A 17,004-nucleotide genomic window follows, 5' to 3' on the forward strand; every position below is an offset into this window, starting at 1 on the left:
AATACGGCTCGGTGCGCGCGACACCTCAGGCCCGTTAAACGCGCGTGAATGTGACCGATGCAGCCTGACGCAGAGCCCTTAACGTTTCCAGCCTGACGCAGAGCCCTTAACGTTTAAAACCGCTATCCAGCCTGACGCAGAGCCCTTAACGTTTAAAGCGGCTCAACGCGGAGGCGAGTGTTCCCGGTTGCAGTGGCGCGTCCCCTCCGTGATCGGCGCGGCTGACCGCGTCTCGTTAGCTGTGACGACACCGAAGTGCAACCCGGCTCTCTGTTCACAAGAGGCCCTCCTGCGCCTGACGGTCCCGAGGGGGAGGATGAGTGGAGATACAAGGACGCTGTTGAAATTTGAGGCGGTGAGTCACCGCCACTCTAACCTCCGAGCGCGGAGCGGAGAGACGGGCAGGTGCCGCGCGGGGCCGGTTAGGTACAGTACCCGGCGGAGAGACGGGCAGGTGCCGCGCGGGGCCGGTTGGGTACTGTACACAGCGTACTGTACCGCTGCCGTGGGGCCGAGCCCGCGCGCGAGTTAAACCCAAACGAGCGAACCGCTCGAGCGATCGAGGCGTAAGTCCTCCTGGGCGCTGTGATCCGAGGTTCCGGTTCTCTCCGTAGCGCTGCGCGGTAGCGGTACAAAAACTGTTTCTCTTATGACTCAGGAAGGCGAACTTGAAGAACTCACTGTTCATGAGCCCAATAGTGCACAGCGCACAGAGCGATGTCCAGCGATACAGAAACTCAAACAGTCTAACATGTATGGAGAGGGAGTTAAAAGCTTGGAGATAATTTTACACTGGACATTTTTATGTTTGTGTGTGCACGTTCAAACACACAATTATAGCAATAACAACAACAATAATAACAATAAAATACAAGTATAAAATACAAAGACCTAAAGGCGCAGGTTGGTGACATCTTTGTTTATCAGTAATAATCTAGTCCTTGGCTTTCATCTGTTTTTTTTTTTTTTTTTTTTTTTTTTTTTAAAACATCTCAAAGTCATTTTCCATGTTCTCGCGCCTGTACCTTCCCTATCTCCCATCTCTCTGTCTGCCTGAGGATGAAAGGGGGCTCGCTGAACTGCGCCCAGAGTTAGCGTCCGGCTGCGATAATTCACAGCGCGCTATCTCCCCCGCTGCCTCTCTGGCTCTCGCTGTTTGACACTTATGATTAGTATTACAGTTACTCCTTTGAAAACGGTCCTCGTTCCCGACCTAAGAAGGGGTATAAATCTGTCTGCAGTGCTTAAAGGAGCTTGAGTTCCATCCAAGGAAGGAAGAGTTGATCTCCGTTCCGAGGCACAGTTTTGGAAATGAGAGAACAGAGCCAGCGATGTGCGCGCTGTTCAGACTCTGCTTAATTATTCCTATCCCTCATCCCTCACTCACTCGCCATGCTTCGCTCAGTCTGGAGAGAAACAGAGAGAAAAATAGGCCAAAGTTTAGAATGTGAAACGAAGCGAATGTTTCGATTCCTCTCCTGTAGTCTGCATAAGAGATGTCGAGTGTGTGTGTAGCGGGTACGCTAGTTCGCTGGTGAAGCACAGTGTGTGTGTGTGTGTGTGTGTGTCCTGGATAAGCATGATAAATCAGTCGAAACACAGAACCAACTGATGGGCACTGAGATTCTCAGTAACAGAATAATTAGCTGTATATTTGATGCTCTCTCTCTCTATCTCTCTCTCTGACTGCAGATGCGTACAGCGCTGGGCCATGTGAGCCTAACATTTCTGTCCTTCTGAGCTGATCTTCAGGGCTGACCTGATTTGTGCTGAGCTGCCTGTTGTGGGGGGGGGGGGCTAGTTGTCATGGCAATCTGTGACACAGGAAGTGACAAGACCCTGAAACCTGAGTATGGAGGGTGAGACAGGATCTCCATGTCACATCTCATTCTGTCATGCTGACAAATGACCCTAAAGCTTTTAGGGTGTTTTTTTTACTCATGAGCTGCGTGTGCGTGTGCGTGTGTGTGTGCGTGTGCGTGTGTGCGCGTACTTGTGTTTGTGCGCGCATCTGTCTGTGTCTGTGTGTGTGTGTGTGTGTGTGTATATGTGTGTGTGTTCTGGATAACTGTTGGCTGAATGTACTTGGTAAAGGATCTGTACTCCGTAGAGGACATACACCCTAACTGTAACCAGTGTACCCGCTCACCACCCCGAGCTCCCGATCAGTGACTCTCTTCCAGGTTCACAAACTCTCCTCTCAGTGAAACAGAGATTTTTACATCAACAGCACCCGCAAAATAATAAATAAACAATCGCAAATGTAATTTGTTCTTGTTCATCTCTGTCCCTGATTTTTATCCTCTACAGGAGGTGAGAGAGGACAGCCAGGGGTGGCGTTCGATATTTTTTTTTTAGGAAGGAAGAAGGGAAGGAGGGAAGGAGGGAAAGATAGAAAGAGAGCATGAGTAAGACGTTACCCGCCCTTGGATTGGTGCTCAGTTCAGCCACTGCACTGTAATGGCCGTCATATTTCACTCATATTTCTCATGATTACTATTATTAGCCGACTTTATGGTCCAGGACTGCTTGGAGGCAGTCTGATCTACAGAGAGGCCATAAATTTAAAGCCAAGTGCCAGAAAAAAAATCACACCGTACGTGTTTCAAGACACATTAACACAGGACAAAACCCCAGGGTTGCCATATTGTCCTTTTTCACAGAATGACGAGGGGAACCGAGCGTTTTCTGAGCGACGGAAAGCATAAAGATCAGCTCAGCAGAAACAGATCTGCCCCGCGAGGGAACGGTAGAGGCTGAGAGAGATTAAACACTCATCATGATGAGAGCATGGGGCAGAGAGAGAGAGAGAGAGAGAGAGAGAGAGAGCGGGGCGGGGGGGGGGGGGGGGGTTGTTTATCAGGTGAACTGATTTCATAATTATTAGGAAACATGTGAATCGCACTCGGGGGCCTTCAAAGGGTCCATTAAACAGGTTCATATCGAGCGGAACAAACGAGGAGCAAATATTTAACTCCACCGTGCATAGATACAGAAGTGTGTACTCCCCTCCCTTCCCTTTCTCTCCCCCTCTTTCCCTTCTCTCTCTGTCTCTCCCCCTCTCTCTCTCCTTCTGTCCCCCCTTTATTCATCTGTTTAGCCCTGTGATGGATGGACTGACCTGTCCAGGGTGTATTCCTGTCTCTCGCCCAGTGCATGCTGGGATAGGCTCCAGTACCTCCCGTGACCCTGACCAGGAGTAAGTGGGTATAGATAATGGATGGATGGATCCATTACTTTTTACTTTTTTTATTTAATACTTGTGTAAACTTGGCACGGGGATGCTGATCCACTGTAAGTGGGATGATCATGTGGTTGGGAGTCGAGACCCAAACCAACGATCTTAAGTGTCCAGTGGAAAATTCCAGAAAGGGTGGATGTGAAGCTTGGCAACGTGGCACTGAGGCTTCATGAACCCCATCATGGGTGGGGCCACCAGGTTCTGTCAATCACTTACACTTGAGTCAGTCAGTGACACTTGAGTCAGTCAGTGACACTTGAGTCAGTCAGTGACACTTGAATCAGTCAGTGACACTTGAGTCAGTCAGTGACACTTGAATCAGTCAGTGACACTTGAATCAGTCAGTGACACTTGAGTCAGTCAGTGACACTTGTGAATCTACTGAAACGCATTTCTGTTTGTAGCAGAAAGCTGTGATTGAGTCACTAAGTGCGTTCAGCGCTGCTTCTCATGAATAGTTTTCCGATAAGCCTGCTGCGTGGACATCTTCATCTATATGCAAATGCAAACGCGTCTCTGACAATGGCTTCTGTGGAGATGAAAAAGCCACTGTTTAATGAAAGAAATACATTTTTTGTTTTGCACCTCAGAATGTTTGCAATGCCTGAAACAGTAACAGAAAAGCATCACTTCTGGGAACCTTGAAGCCTAAACAGACTCAGTTTATGACACTGAAACGCCGGAGTTTGGTGACTTGTTGCGAGCTGTGCTCCCAGACCTTCCGTGGAGACAAAATGGCGTCTGTGTTTCGGGCTGTCCCGCTGTGATCCCGGAGCTGTGGAGATGGAGGAGCGCGGTCGCGCCCGTCCTGTTCTGCCGCGGACGGGCGCTCATGTGTTCATAAACGTAACCCGCACCCCAAAGCGGTTACGCAACCCTTCCACCCAAATGAATTCATTACATTTAATCCCCCCTTCATTTCACCCGGGCCGGCGCAGGCATTGCACAGATTGAGCCGTATTAATCTTCAAGGATTTATTTTCTAAATTAGGTTCTTGACAGTTAGAAATCCTTGACTGGTTTTGGTTATGATTATTTCATTTTTGTTTCGCCCCTGAAATGTATTCTATCTCGTTTTTTTTTTTTTTTGTGAATGATAATTTGTTGGACGTTGTTTGTTCATTTAATGAACCGGGCTATGGTGCTAACGTGCTAACGTGCTGGTTCTGAAACACCCATGGACTGATACCGTTAAAGTGATTATGTAAATAAATGGAATGGGAACCCAAAAGGCCAGTGGCCATGTGACCTTGTGGGGTGGTAGGAATTCTTTCGCTAATATTTCTCATATTTGCTTCAGCTCACCTCTGTCTTGCCAAGGCAAAGAGAAAGATGCAGAATTAGTCTCAAATGTGTCACCAAGCATTTTTTTTTAAAAAAAGGAATGAGCTTAGTCAATAATTAATAATAATCCAATAATTATGATTTGTGATTAGTTCCCGTAACTTTCTACATATGGGGTTGCACAAAATTGGTTAATCACTGACAATAAAGTGCAACACTTTAGAATATTTCTTATGCAATTTTATTTCACTTGGAATGGAATGGAAAATGGAATGGTCCGAGCGTTATTTTAATGTTCCCAGTGATGAACTTTTCTATGAAGTTTCAACCCACTAAACATTTCTAAACAAAAACTTGATGAGGCTGGTGTGGCCCTGTGCCGGTCTGAATGGGACGTTGTTCTAGCTGTTCTACTCAAACTCAAACTGTACAACATGTCTCTGTTGCCGTGGTTACGCAAGGACACAGGAGGTGAAAGCAGGCCTAGCCCGGTACGAAGCAGCAATAAAAAAAATTAAAAAAACAACGCACAAAAAAAAAGAACCTGGATGCTGCAGATTTAGTGTCAAAAAGTAGAAACGGGCATGTGCTCATTACCAGGACAACCGAGCCGAGAGCGTTAGAGTGGATGAGCGGAGGGACGCAGAGCAGCCTGCTGTAAATGTCAAACTCTTTCCTGCGGAGAAACCCAGAAGTTTAGAGGCTCTTTCAGGGACAATCCGAGGTGCAGCCTAAAAAACCCCATTAGGACACAATGGCACAGAGGTGCTCACTCGCCCCAGGAAATCAAGAAGCTGTGTTTATTGAATTTTTTGTTGTATTATAAAAGATTATGAAAATAAATCACAGAGGTTTTGGCTTATGAATGCTGTCTGACGAAACCAAGCCTCTCTACGGGTGAGATATGTATCATATTTATGAAACTGAACAATTCATTCAATATTTGTTTGATTTATGTGTTCTTGTGTTGCAGCATGATTTTCATTTTCAGATGGCCACCAGAGGCATCATCTTATACCAACCAGGAGAATCTGCTGCCTGATGATTGGTTTAGATTGGTGAGTGACAGATTACAGACACATTACACCGCAGCTCTGCCCATTCTGTGGTTCATGAGGCTTCATTCCAGTGTTCATATATTTATTATTTCAGAAAAATTATTATTTTTCAGCAAGAAAACCAAGCTGTACTGTGGAATGCTGCGATCTTCCCCAATTCTTTTATGAGAGGACGGAATTCACAGGGGAGAAAGAGGGGATGGAACTCACAGGGGAGAGAGAGGGGACGGAACTCACATGGGAGAGAGAGGATGGAATTCACAGGGGAGAAAGAGGGGATGGAACTCACAGGGGACTGAGAGTATGAAATTCACAGGGGACAGGTATCATTTGCTTGACATGGTAAAATATGGGGACTTAAGTTGATAAGTTAGCCACTGGCCAGCCTGAGGAAGGGTAGAGACGTGCTTCCTGTATGTGTGAAAGTGCGCTGTTGTGTCTCTGAAAGACTGCATCTTTTTTTCATTGCCCTGATGATGCACACCGCTTTTTTCCTCTTCCTCCAGCCTGAGTCATTTTTGCCACGCAATGAGGCGTAAATATCAGTAATAGATTGCTGCTATCACGCAATGAGGCGTAAATATCAGTAATAGATTGCTGCTATAGTAACCACGAGCAGAGAACCGCCCCGGCCCGTCCCTCTCTGACCGGCACCAGCAGGCTCCTGAGCCTCTCAGCTCTGTTCCGCGGCACGGAGAGCGAGGCGCTCCAATCAGAACACGTTTTATTGGCCGGGCGGTTAAGCAGGGGGCGGAGACTCGAGACCGAGAACAGAAAAACAAAATCGCAGGGTAGCGGTGCATTACGTCACCATGCCCCCCAGGAGAGACCCGAGAGGGGCCCGATTGGCACCTGTCCACCCCCAGGGAGGAGAAGACTGGCAGAGGGACTCACGCACGAGCCCATGTCCTGAGTGTTTGGGCTGAGTAGAGCCCATGCTACTGCTGTCCCCCTCCCCCCCCCTCTCCTAAACCAAGCGCACCGCCCCCTCACAGACCCTCAGTAAATGCATCCTTCATCGCCAGCAGCTGCTATCCCACAGTGCTTTGCAGCGTGCAGCAGGCAGGGCGATGCGCTCTCTCCTCCGCCCTGTTATCACCAGGCTGCAGCTGGCCGGGGCCCAGACTCCGGACCCCGCGGGCATCGCTCAGGGTGCGAGGCTCCGCCTGTCAGCTGATGAGGCGGCGAACTGGAGCTGTTCAGTCACTCAGCCACAGACACGGAAAAAGGGGATTTATGAAATGGCCCCTGAGGAGTTTTTCTTTTTGCTCTCGTTCCGCTCACAGCCCCCCCCCCCCCACACGCCCCATTAAACACAGTCACAGTCTCACAGCCCCCCCCATTAAACACAGTCTCACAGCCCCCCCCCCCCCACACGCCCCATTAAACAGTCACAGTCTAACAGCTCCCCCCCCCCCCATTAAACACAGTCTCACAGCCCCCCCCCCCCACACGCCCCATTAAACAGTCACAGTCTAACAGCTCCCCCCCCCCCCCCATTAAACACAGTCACAGTCTAACAGCTCCCCCCCCATTAAACACAGTCTCACAGCTCCCCCCCCCCATTAAACACAGTCACAGTCTAACAGCTCCCCCCCCCATTAAACACAGTCTCACAGCTCCCCCCCCCATTAAACACAGTCTCTCAGCTCCCCCCCCATTAAACACAGTCTCACAGCTCCCCCCCCCATTAAACACAGTCTCACAGTCCCCCCCCATTAAACACAGTCTCTCAGCTCCCCCCCCATTAAACACAGTCTCACAGCTCCCCCCCCATTAAACACAGTCTCTCAGCTCCCCCCCCATTAAACACAGTCTCACAGCCCCCCCCCCCACATGCCCCATTAAACACAGTCACAGTCTAACAGCTCCCCCCCCCATTAAACACAGTCTCACAGCTTCCCCCCCCATTAAACACAGTCTCACAGCCCCCCCCCCCCATTAAACACAGTCACAGTCTAACAGCCCCCCCCCCCCCCACCCCAGCACACAGCTGTTAAAACACTCCAGCCCTGATTCTGCCCTATGTGGCATAGCCATGTTCAGCAGTTTCTGTCTTCATTCTGTTTAAGTTTGGATGAATCATTTATTCATTTGTATTTCTACAGCGTTTCTAAAGATCATTTCCTGAATGAGGCTGCGGGCCTGTGGTATGGTCTGCTGCTTGTTCAGATCTGGATGTGCTTTTGCGTTAAATATGGATTTTGATGCCGCTTGTCCGATAGATTTCATAGCATCTGATTTTTTCCCTCCTTTAACGTGTCTGGCATGAATCTGCTGTGCTATCCTGTTTCCCAACCCTAAAAAGGCCTTTCCTTCTGTGCTTTTTGCACACCCTTGTATCCACAGAGACTTCCATACAAACACAAGCTTCAGGAATGTGTTGTGATATATCACATTAGTAATGAACATTAGATGCTGAGGTTCCACTGTGGTTTTGGGGAATTACAGACTCAAGCTCTGTGTCTAATTAGAGAGGAATTATATCTGTGTTTATGCAACTAGTTTGTTCATGACAGGACCTGAAAGTACAAAATGGTAAAATAAAAACTATTTATAGAAGAGTGCTTTGCCTTGTAGGGAAGTCAACAGCAAGTCCAGGCTGCCAACTCAGTAAATTATGTTTCACAAATTTCATATAAATTCACACAGATAAGATTTTATTCGTTAATTTACTGATGCACTCGCTAAATAGACAACTTGCTGACAGTGCAAGCTGTAAATCCAGTTTAAAACCCAGAAACTGTCCAGCTGGAATATGACATAATTCTGACATCACATTTTGGCCCATTGACACTAAAAATTGTCAAAACATTCTTTCACAAAAAGCAGGCTAGATATCTGTTAAACTACTGCAAACTGAGTGTAGGTGAAAACATCAAATATGTATATATGCAATATGCCAAAAATCATCACCGATATACAATGACAGGTGCGATAAAGTGTCTTTTTATACTAATCACAGATTAGACCAGTACTAAAGCAGCTAGATAAACTCTAGGTGTGCTCAGTATTTTACAAAATTGGGTCACGTTTGCAGAAACATATAAATATGCCGTTAATATATGCTGATATTGTTAATATGAAAATATACGATATGTTTATAGCAACCAATAATCCAGGCACACAATCCACAGCTAATCCACAAAGTGGATAGCTGACATTTTCCATCTGGCTTTTTGTACAGGCACAAAGCAGTGTTCTGTGACAAATTAAGGCTCTAAGGTCAAATAACTAAATAGATGAATAAATAAAAAATTAGTTTTAAAATGAGCCATAGCTGGAAGTGGCGTAGCCTGCAAATCCATTTTTTCGCCCTGCAGGGACTTGCTGATGTTAATGCGTTCCGTGTAATGATGTTCTTTCGCATCGTCAGTGACCCGATAGGCCCGTCTGCAGAAGTAATGTAATGTGGGCCTAATGATGGCGCAGCATCCCGCGCGCGAGTGTAACGGACACTCAAGCAGGCGCCTGCACTCGAGCACGCGCTGCCAAGTGCAAAAACACTTCCAATTAAATTTAAGAAAGGAGGGGGAAAAAGAACGCGCCTCGTAGGAGCGCAGACAGAGAGCCTGCTCAGAATGATGCGCTCAGAATGATGCGCGTCCTCTCCGTCCTTAACTGCGTCTTTATGCTCTCCTGTTTCACGCTGAGCAAACAGGCGGAGGGGCTAATCTGATGCAGAACAAAGTCTCGCTCGCGTGCCACCCTCGCTGTGCCACCCTCGCGTGCCCGCCCTCGCTGTGCCTGCCAGTGACGTCGCCCCCGCCACGCATCTCCATTTCCAGCGCACCGTGACGGTGCAGCTTCAGGTGCGTACAGAACCGAGCAAACCATCACACGAAGCATGTACACAAAGCGTACCCAATCCCTGCATATAGACTGCATTTCCCATGATTCTTGCACGCAATTTGCAAACAAAAATGGCGTCATTCGTGGAAGACGGTGAAGTGTGACACGGCAGGCGAAACGACAGGTCCGAGGGAATAGATGCTCGCGGCCTCAAAAAACGTTTGCCACTACTTCCTGGACAGACAACACCCTCGTGAAATAGTCATTCTCCTATTTACCACCGATGTGAGAAACAAACCACGTGATCACCAACGTGCTCGCAGAAATGAACAAATAATAAAAAGGCGAGTGCCTGAGATGTGGGTTTAGTGGGTTTTGTTTTCCTTTCCTGACCCCTCAGCCTTCAGTGCACTTTTGCCCGCTCCCACAGCCCGTACCCTCGGGTTCATGGCTGCAGTGAAAGATCTTCGGCTAAAGTGACAGGTCAGTGAGTCTGACTTGGCAAAAGACTGTTTCTTGTTTTTCTTTTTTCTCCCTATCCGAAGAACTGAAAATTTCTATCTGTCTGTCTGTCTGTCTGTCTGTCTTACCATCTATCTATCTGTCTGTCTGTATGGCCATCTATCTATCTGTCTATATATCTGTCTCTCTGTCTAACCATCTATCTATCTGTCTGTATGTATGGTCATCTATCTGTCTATCTGTCTAACTGTCTGTCTGTCTGTCTGTCTAACCATCTATCTATCTGTCTGTATGTATGGTCATCTATCTGTCTAACCGTTCTGTCTGTCTGTCTGTCTGTCTGTTGGAGTGCATGTTTAGGACTCCAGCTTTGTGTGGTTGGAAATTCCCGGCGTTCCCGGACCCTGGAGCAGCAGGTCCCGGTGTTCAGCCCTTTCCTATTTGCGGGTCCCAGTGTTCAGCCCTTTCCTATTTGCGGGTCCCAGTGTTCAGCCCTTTCCTATTTGCAGGTCCCGGTGTTCAGCCCTTTCCTATTTGCAGGTCCCCGGTGTTCAGCCCTTTCCTATTTGCAGGTCCCCGGTGTTCAGCCCTTTCCTATTTGCAGGCCCCGGTGTTCAGCCCTTTCCTATTTGCAGGTCCCGGCGTTCAGCCCTTTCCTATTTGCAGGCCCCTGTGTTCAGCCCTTTGCTATTTGCAGGTCCCGGTGTTCAGCCCTTTGCTATTTGCAGGTCCCGGTGTTCAGCCCTTTCCTATTTGCAGGCCCCGGTGTTCTGCCCTTTCCTATTTGCAGGTCCCGGCGTTCAGCCCTTTCCTATTTAGGCAATACAGAGACTCCAGCATCGGCTTCCTAACACCGGCTGCCAGTTAAGAGTAGACCTCAGAATCCTGCTCATCACCTTAAAAGCACCGCAGGGTCTGTCTCTGCTTCGCCGTTCAGAATTCCTCACGGACACACATCCCCAGAAGGGCTCTTCGATCCACCAGCAGTGGCTCCTTCGCTGTTCCCCGCTCTCGACGCGCGACAAAGGGGCGCCCGTGCGTTAGCGGGTCCAGCACCCCGCCCTTTCGGAAGAACGTCCCGTTAACTGTGAGATCAGCTGAGCCTGCTCTGCATTTCAAAGAGCTTTTTGAAGACGCGCTTCTGTAAATTAGCATTTTTATCATCATTTCTGTGGTCCTCTCTGTTTGCTTTCATCATCTGTATTTCATTTCATTTTTATTATTATTTTATTGTTTATTTGTTCTTGAAAGGTTTTAATGTTTCATGTTATTTCGTCAGTGTTTTAAATGTTTCTCTCTCAAGCACTTTGTAACTCTTTTTGGATACGTGCTGTAGAAATAAAGGTTTATTATTACTTTTGGCAGCAGGCTTGTTTCCATTATGGCAACAAAATGAGCATTCCATGCTGATACAACGATGCCTGAATGATTATTATTAAAAGGAGGTGAATTATATGATGTTGTGTAACTAATTATACAACAAGGGCACCAGTAAGCACCCCGTGTCTAAGCTCACGTCAGCAGCCGCTGGCCGCTGACCGGGCGCCGCGCACTCCAGCCGCGTTTGAAGGCTAAATATTGCATCAGATGTGTATTTTTAAAAACGGACGCCCGCTATCGCTGCCATTAAATATGAAAATGAGTCGAGTCGTGAGACTCTAATTGGTGGTTCCTGCATAACTGATGGGAAAGTAAAGGTCAGCCCTTTTTAGACTGGCTTAGATCAGCATTGGGCTCCTGAGATCAAACGCACACACACACACACACGCGCACATGCACACACACACGCACACACATACACACGCACACGCACACACACACGCTTGCACACGCACACAAACGTACACACACACGCACACACACTCACACACACAGCCTGCCACAGGCCCAAAAGCACAGCAGGGTGCACACATGCACACGCACACACACATACACGCACACACATACGAACACACACACACACATAAGCACACACACACCCACACACCCAAAAGCACAGAGGGGTACACGTGCACACACATGCACATGTAGGCACACACACACACACACACATGCACATGTAGGCGCACACACACACACACACACATATGCACGTGTAGGCACACACAATATTAATCAGTGCCCAGTGACCACAGAGAAGCCTGTGTTTAATAGTTAGTTCCTAGCAGTGCTGCATAGCAGGTTGTATTTCAGTGTCTTGCTGTAGTCCATTGTGTGATGGTAATTAATCAATGGCAGGTAAAAATGATCCCCACTTAGGACAACGAGGGACAATGGTGTCCAGGGAGGGCGGATGCGATTTGGCCTGGACACAGACTGATACAGGACTGTTAACATCTCAAGATTAGCATCTCCCTGCCCCAGGGTAATCACATTGATGGCTTGTATGTTTAATATGATATGTCTGAGATATGATATGTCTGAGATATGACATCTCTGTCTGAGCGATAACCAGCGATGCCGGGGTCATTCTGAGCGCTGAGAGCGGCGGGCGTCTCCTGTGCCGCTGCCGGTACTTCAGGGCTCTTGTGCCGCGCGTCTCTTTGGAATCGGCGGCTTAATACTTCTCAGGGCAAAGTGCCAGCGAGCCGATTAGCTGCGCTGCGGTCCGGAGCACAGGAACCACATCCTGCTGAACTCCGCGAAACGCGCATGAATTATTCACACCGGTCTTTGTGTGCATTCGCGCTCATCGGTGGCCGCGTGCGTGTAGGACTCTGAGTTTGAGCTACGGGACGTCTGTCCGTGCGTTCGGGACGGCAGGAGCGTCCGTCCGTGCGTTCAGGACGGCAGGAGCCGGCACACGTACCCGTAGCCCAGGCCTCCTGAGAGCCTGATGTGGAAGAGCGCTGTGGTCTGTCTCCGCTCAGAAACACTGCTGCATTTGACCTCTGACCCTTCCCATGATGCCTCAGTTCAAAGGTGGAACTATTTTCCGCGTAGTCCTTGTTCCCCTCAGGACAGAGCAGGTGGTTGCACCCGATGGCCTTTAAAAATTAACCAATGGATGTACCTGGCAAGGAGGCTCAGATTTGTCGTCATTGCTTATTTAAGAAATCCCTGTTTACGCGCGTGTACGAGTTTGTAGACGTTCCGCTCGCGTATCAGGGATACTTTCCACTGCGGAAGGGTCATGCTGAGCCAATGAGAGTCAAAGCCTAAATGATTCAAAGGACATTCAGTAATGTACGTGAAATAAAAACGCATAGTTTGTTTTCATCTATCTGCTGAATCCTAGATGGATACCTAATCGTAGAAAGTGTTTTTGGATTTATTTCTTTATCTTTATGTGGACTTGGCCTTCTGAAATGGGAAAATTTGAGAGTTTTTTTTTTCTTCCCCACTCTCAAAACTTTAAATGCGAGTTGAATTATATTCTGATGACGTATATGTGCTGCATTTGTGTGGTCAGCCAGTCTGACATACAAAGGCAGAGAGTATTTCCTGTATTTCCATAGTCCGTTACAATCAATTAACGCACCGATTAGAGTTCATCAGCTTTAAATGAGCTCTCTGTTAGAGCCTCCCGTGGGTAAGCTCTTCATTCAGACTGTGCTGCTGTATGATATCTATAATACATCATTAAGATATATTTAATGCTGGCAATTTGAGCTGCTTACATTATTATTTTTGCTATTTTTAAAAAAAAAATTTTTTTAGTTTGCATTTTACATCATGGGCAAATGGACAATTCTGGTTGTCGTGGTTGTTGTTGTCATGGTATTTTTAATCATGGTTATTGTTATTCTGGTGTTTGCTGTTGTGGTTGTCATGATTGTCGTCATGGTATTTGTTATCGTGGTTGTTGTTGTTCTGGTGTCTGTTGTCATGGTTGTCGTGGCTGTTGTTGTCGTGTTGTTGGACACACAGTTGGTTTTAGTCTCATTTTGCCTGCATTTCCTAAGCTGTAAATCACCCTGTGACTGATCCCAGCTAATGGCCTGTAGGCCAGGCCGGGTGTGGGGTGTAATCCCAGCTAATGGCCTGTAGGCCAGGCCGGGTGTGGGGTGTAATTTCACCCTGCAGTTTTAAGCAGGACGGGGTGGGGTTTCACAGTGAAGCGTCTTTGCTCCTGCTGGTCTGGGCTACTGTAGCTCTCCCGTGGTTTACTGTACAGGGTTATACATGCATGGTGTGCTCCAGCAGAACTGGAACAGAGTGTGTACTTCTGTTCATGCATAATTAATTAATTAATTAGTTTTGCACCATCTGATAATGGCATGTCATCCCAAACCCCCGCCTCGCCCCCACCCCCCGCGTACAGATAACACCGTGCCCCTCCCCCTTCAGATAATGGCATGTCCCCCCCTCTTCAGATAACGGCATGCCCCCCCGCCCCATGTTCAGGTAACACCAGGCCCCCCCGCCCCATGTTCAGGTAACACCTTGGCAGTGCTCCATGCACCGGGTGTGGCTCACACACAGACCAGGGGGCCCTGAGTGTGCGTAACCATGGATACACCAGACTGTTCTGCACCTGCGCAGTTCTGGGCAGGACGCCACCTTGTAAAAATGCGTGCGTGTGCAGCGGAACATGGCCTGCGGTTAGCGGTGACACGGGCCAATCGGAGACGCTCTGTGCCGTAGTCCGTAGGGCAGGGCCAATCAGAGACGCTCTGTGCCGTAGTCTGTAGAGCAGGGCCAATCAGAGCCGCTTTGTGCCGTAGGCTGTGGTTCTGTTTCTGCTTTATGTCACACGGCTGTAAATGTCTCCGCGCTTTCTCCCCGAGTCGCGGTGCAGGCGCCTCTGTGTAAATATTTGGCCCCGGTGTTATCCTTCAAGGTGCATCTCCCACATGTTTGTGCTTCTGAAAACAAGACCTTTCTCTCTTCTCTCTGCCTCTCCCTCAGTCTCTCTCTTCTTCTCTCTCTATCTCTCCTTCCTTCTGTCTGTCCTACGTAGTTTGTTCCGTGTGTCATACCAGGTGGGAGAGAGTGAAGAGGGACTTTCGATAGTTGGAATGAATCAACCACAGGATCTCTGAATGACTGAAGCTGAGGACAGGTCTGCAGCTTCAGTAGTGTTCTGTAAGGCTGTTTGGGGGAAGCTGAGGACAGGTCTGCAGCTTCAGTAGTGCTCTGTAAGGCTGTTTGGGGGAAGCTGAGGACAGGTCTGCAGCTTCAGTAGTGCTCTGTAAGGCTGTTTGGTGGAAGCTGAGGACAGGTCTGCAGCTTCAGTAGTGTTCTGTAAGGCTGTTTGGGGGAAGCTGAGGACAGGTCTGCAGCTTCAGTAGTGCTCTGTTAGGCTGTTTGGGGGAAGCTGAGGTCCTCCTGCCGGCGCAGTCGGTCCTCCTGCCGGCGCAGACGGCTCTCGCTCCTCCTCGGTTGCTGGGTTGCCAGGTTGCCGTGGGCACGGTCACATGCCGCTCTCAGCTCAGGACAGGGACGATTAGTCCTCCTCCGGGTTCGAGTCTGCTGCTGCACCCTTGGCCTGGTTTAGCAGGACACGTCTTACATCCTTCACAGGACTCTGAGCTTAGGGACAGCCAGGGAGCCCTGTGTGTGTGTGTGTGTGTGTGTGTGTGTGTGTGTGTGTGTGAGTGTGTGTGTACGTGTGTGTGTGTGTGTGTGTGTGTGTGTGTGTGCGTGTGTGTGAGTGCGTGCGTGCGTGCGTGCGTGCGTGAGTGCGTGCGTGCGTGCGTGTGTGTGCGCCTGTAATATAATATTGTTTCATATCATTTGACATAGGATTTGACCGCTTCTCTGCTGCTTGAGTGTAACCAAACACGGTCCCATCAGGTGTGTGTGGTGCGTCTCCACACAGCAGTCCTACAGGTAAACAGCTTGTACTCGACTGTATAAACATCACTGGAGCCGCACTGCAGGTACAGAGTGTGCTGCGCGCCATGAAGCGGCTGCCTGCTCGTCTGCCTCCCTCCGCCCTCTCGCGCACACAGACGGGGTTTCGTATTACCCAGAGAGCCACAGAACCGGACTGCAGACGCGTGGCGGTCACCACGGCGATCGTAGCGAGCGGGACGGCCAAACGCGGGCGTCCCGGGGCGCGCCTCCTTTCCCCTCCCGCTGTCAGCGGCTCGTATCGTTCGCGGAAAAGCCGTGTCCCGTGCGAGTCAGAGCCGGAGTGAGACAGCAGAGCATTCTGGGAAGGCAAAATATTAATAACTGCCCCGCTATTAATTACATAATTACATATCATTAAGCAGGCCAGATTGTTCATTTATGCTGTTTCATTGACTTGATTTTTAAAAATATTTGGGTTTTGTGGTATAAGGGCAGCGCTGTGAATTCTCAGAAGTGACCTGAATCGCACGTCTGTCTGAGCTCTGTTCTGTCTCACTGCGTAAAAAAACATCTTGGCTGGGTGTTTTCATTCCGTCCCGTCCTCTCCCTCTCCAAATGCTCCACTTGTAAAATAAAATCACAAAAACATTTACCTTCTGCTGTGCAGCTGAGGCTGAGCGTGGCCGCGAGCAGATTTTTATCGCTGTGCTTCTGCTCTACTGGGCTGGAGCCATTTTAATCAGTGACCTCACACACCACTTATCTCTCCGTCCAGAAATAGTCTCTGTGGTTTCAATGTTTCTGTCTATCAACAGCTTTTCCAAGCTAAACATGAAAATGTATTCAAAACGTCAACAAATCCTTTAAAGACACATTTCTTCAAGTTTCATTTTTCACTGTATTTTCACGAGTATGGGTGTGAATGTTTGATTATGTGTGGGTGTGTGTGCTTGCATGTGTGTGTGCGTGCGTGCGTGCGTGCGTGTGCGTGTGTCCATGTGTAGGTGAGTGTATGTGTGTGTGTGTGTGTGTGTATGCGTGTGCATGTGTGTGTGTGTGTATGTGTGCACGCGTGTGTATGAGTGTGCATCGCTGTAGGGATCTGACATGCTCCTCTCCGGCTTGCCCACAGAGATGCAGAGCTGGGTGGCTGTATTGGGGCTGGATTCTGTCACACAGAGATGTAGTGCTGGCTGGCTATATTGGGGCTGGATTCTGTCACAGATAGATGCAGAGCTGGGTGGCTATATTGCGGCTGGATTCTGTCACAGAGAGATGCAGAGCTGGCTGTCTGTACTGGGGCTGATTGTCAGGGAGGCTGAATTCTGTCACACAGAGATGCAGAGCTGGGTGGCTCTATTGGGGCTGAATTCTGTCACACAGAGATGCAGAGCTGGGTGGCTGTATTGGGGCTGAATTCTGTCA

At 48.8% G+C, this 17,004-nt stretch overlaps 1 protein-coding gene and 1 long non-coding RNA gene across 2 annotated transcripts in view; one reads left to right on the top strand and one right to left on the bottom strand.

The window, feature by feature from the left end:
* kcnk3a (potassium channel, subfamily K, member 3a) overlaps positions 1-17,004 on the bottom strand; it is a 34,954-nt gene that overhangs the window by 9,820 nt on the left and 8,130 nt on the right. The gene's annotated exons all lie outside the window — the stretch shown is intronic.
* Positions 10,213-11,192, top strand: LOC118229442. The gene is made up of 2 exons (XR_004765669.1): positions 10,213-10,472; positions 10,628-11,192. It is a non-coding gene; the product is annotated as an uncharacterized LOC118229442 (long non-coding RNA).

This window comes from Anguilla anguilla, chromosome 6 (assembly GCF_013347855.1).
Source record: "Anguilla anguilla isolate fAngAng1 chromosome 6, fAngAng1.pri, whole genome shotgun sequence".
NCBI lineage: Eukaryota > Metazoa > Chordata > Actinopteri > Anguilliformes > Anguillidae > Anguilla > Anguilla anguilla.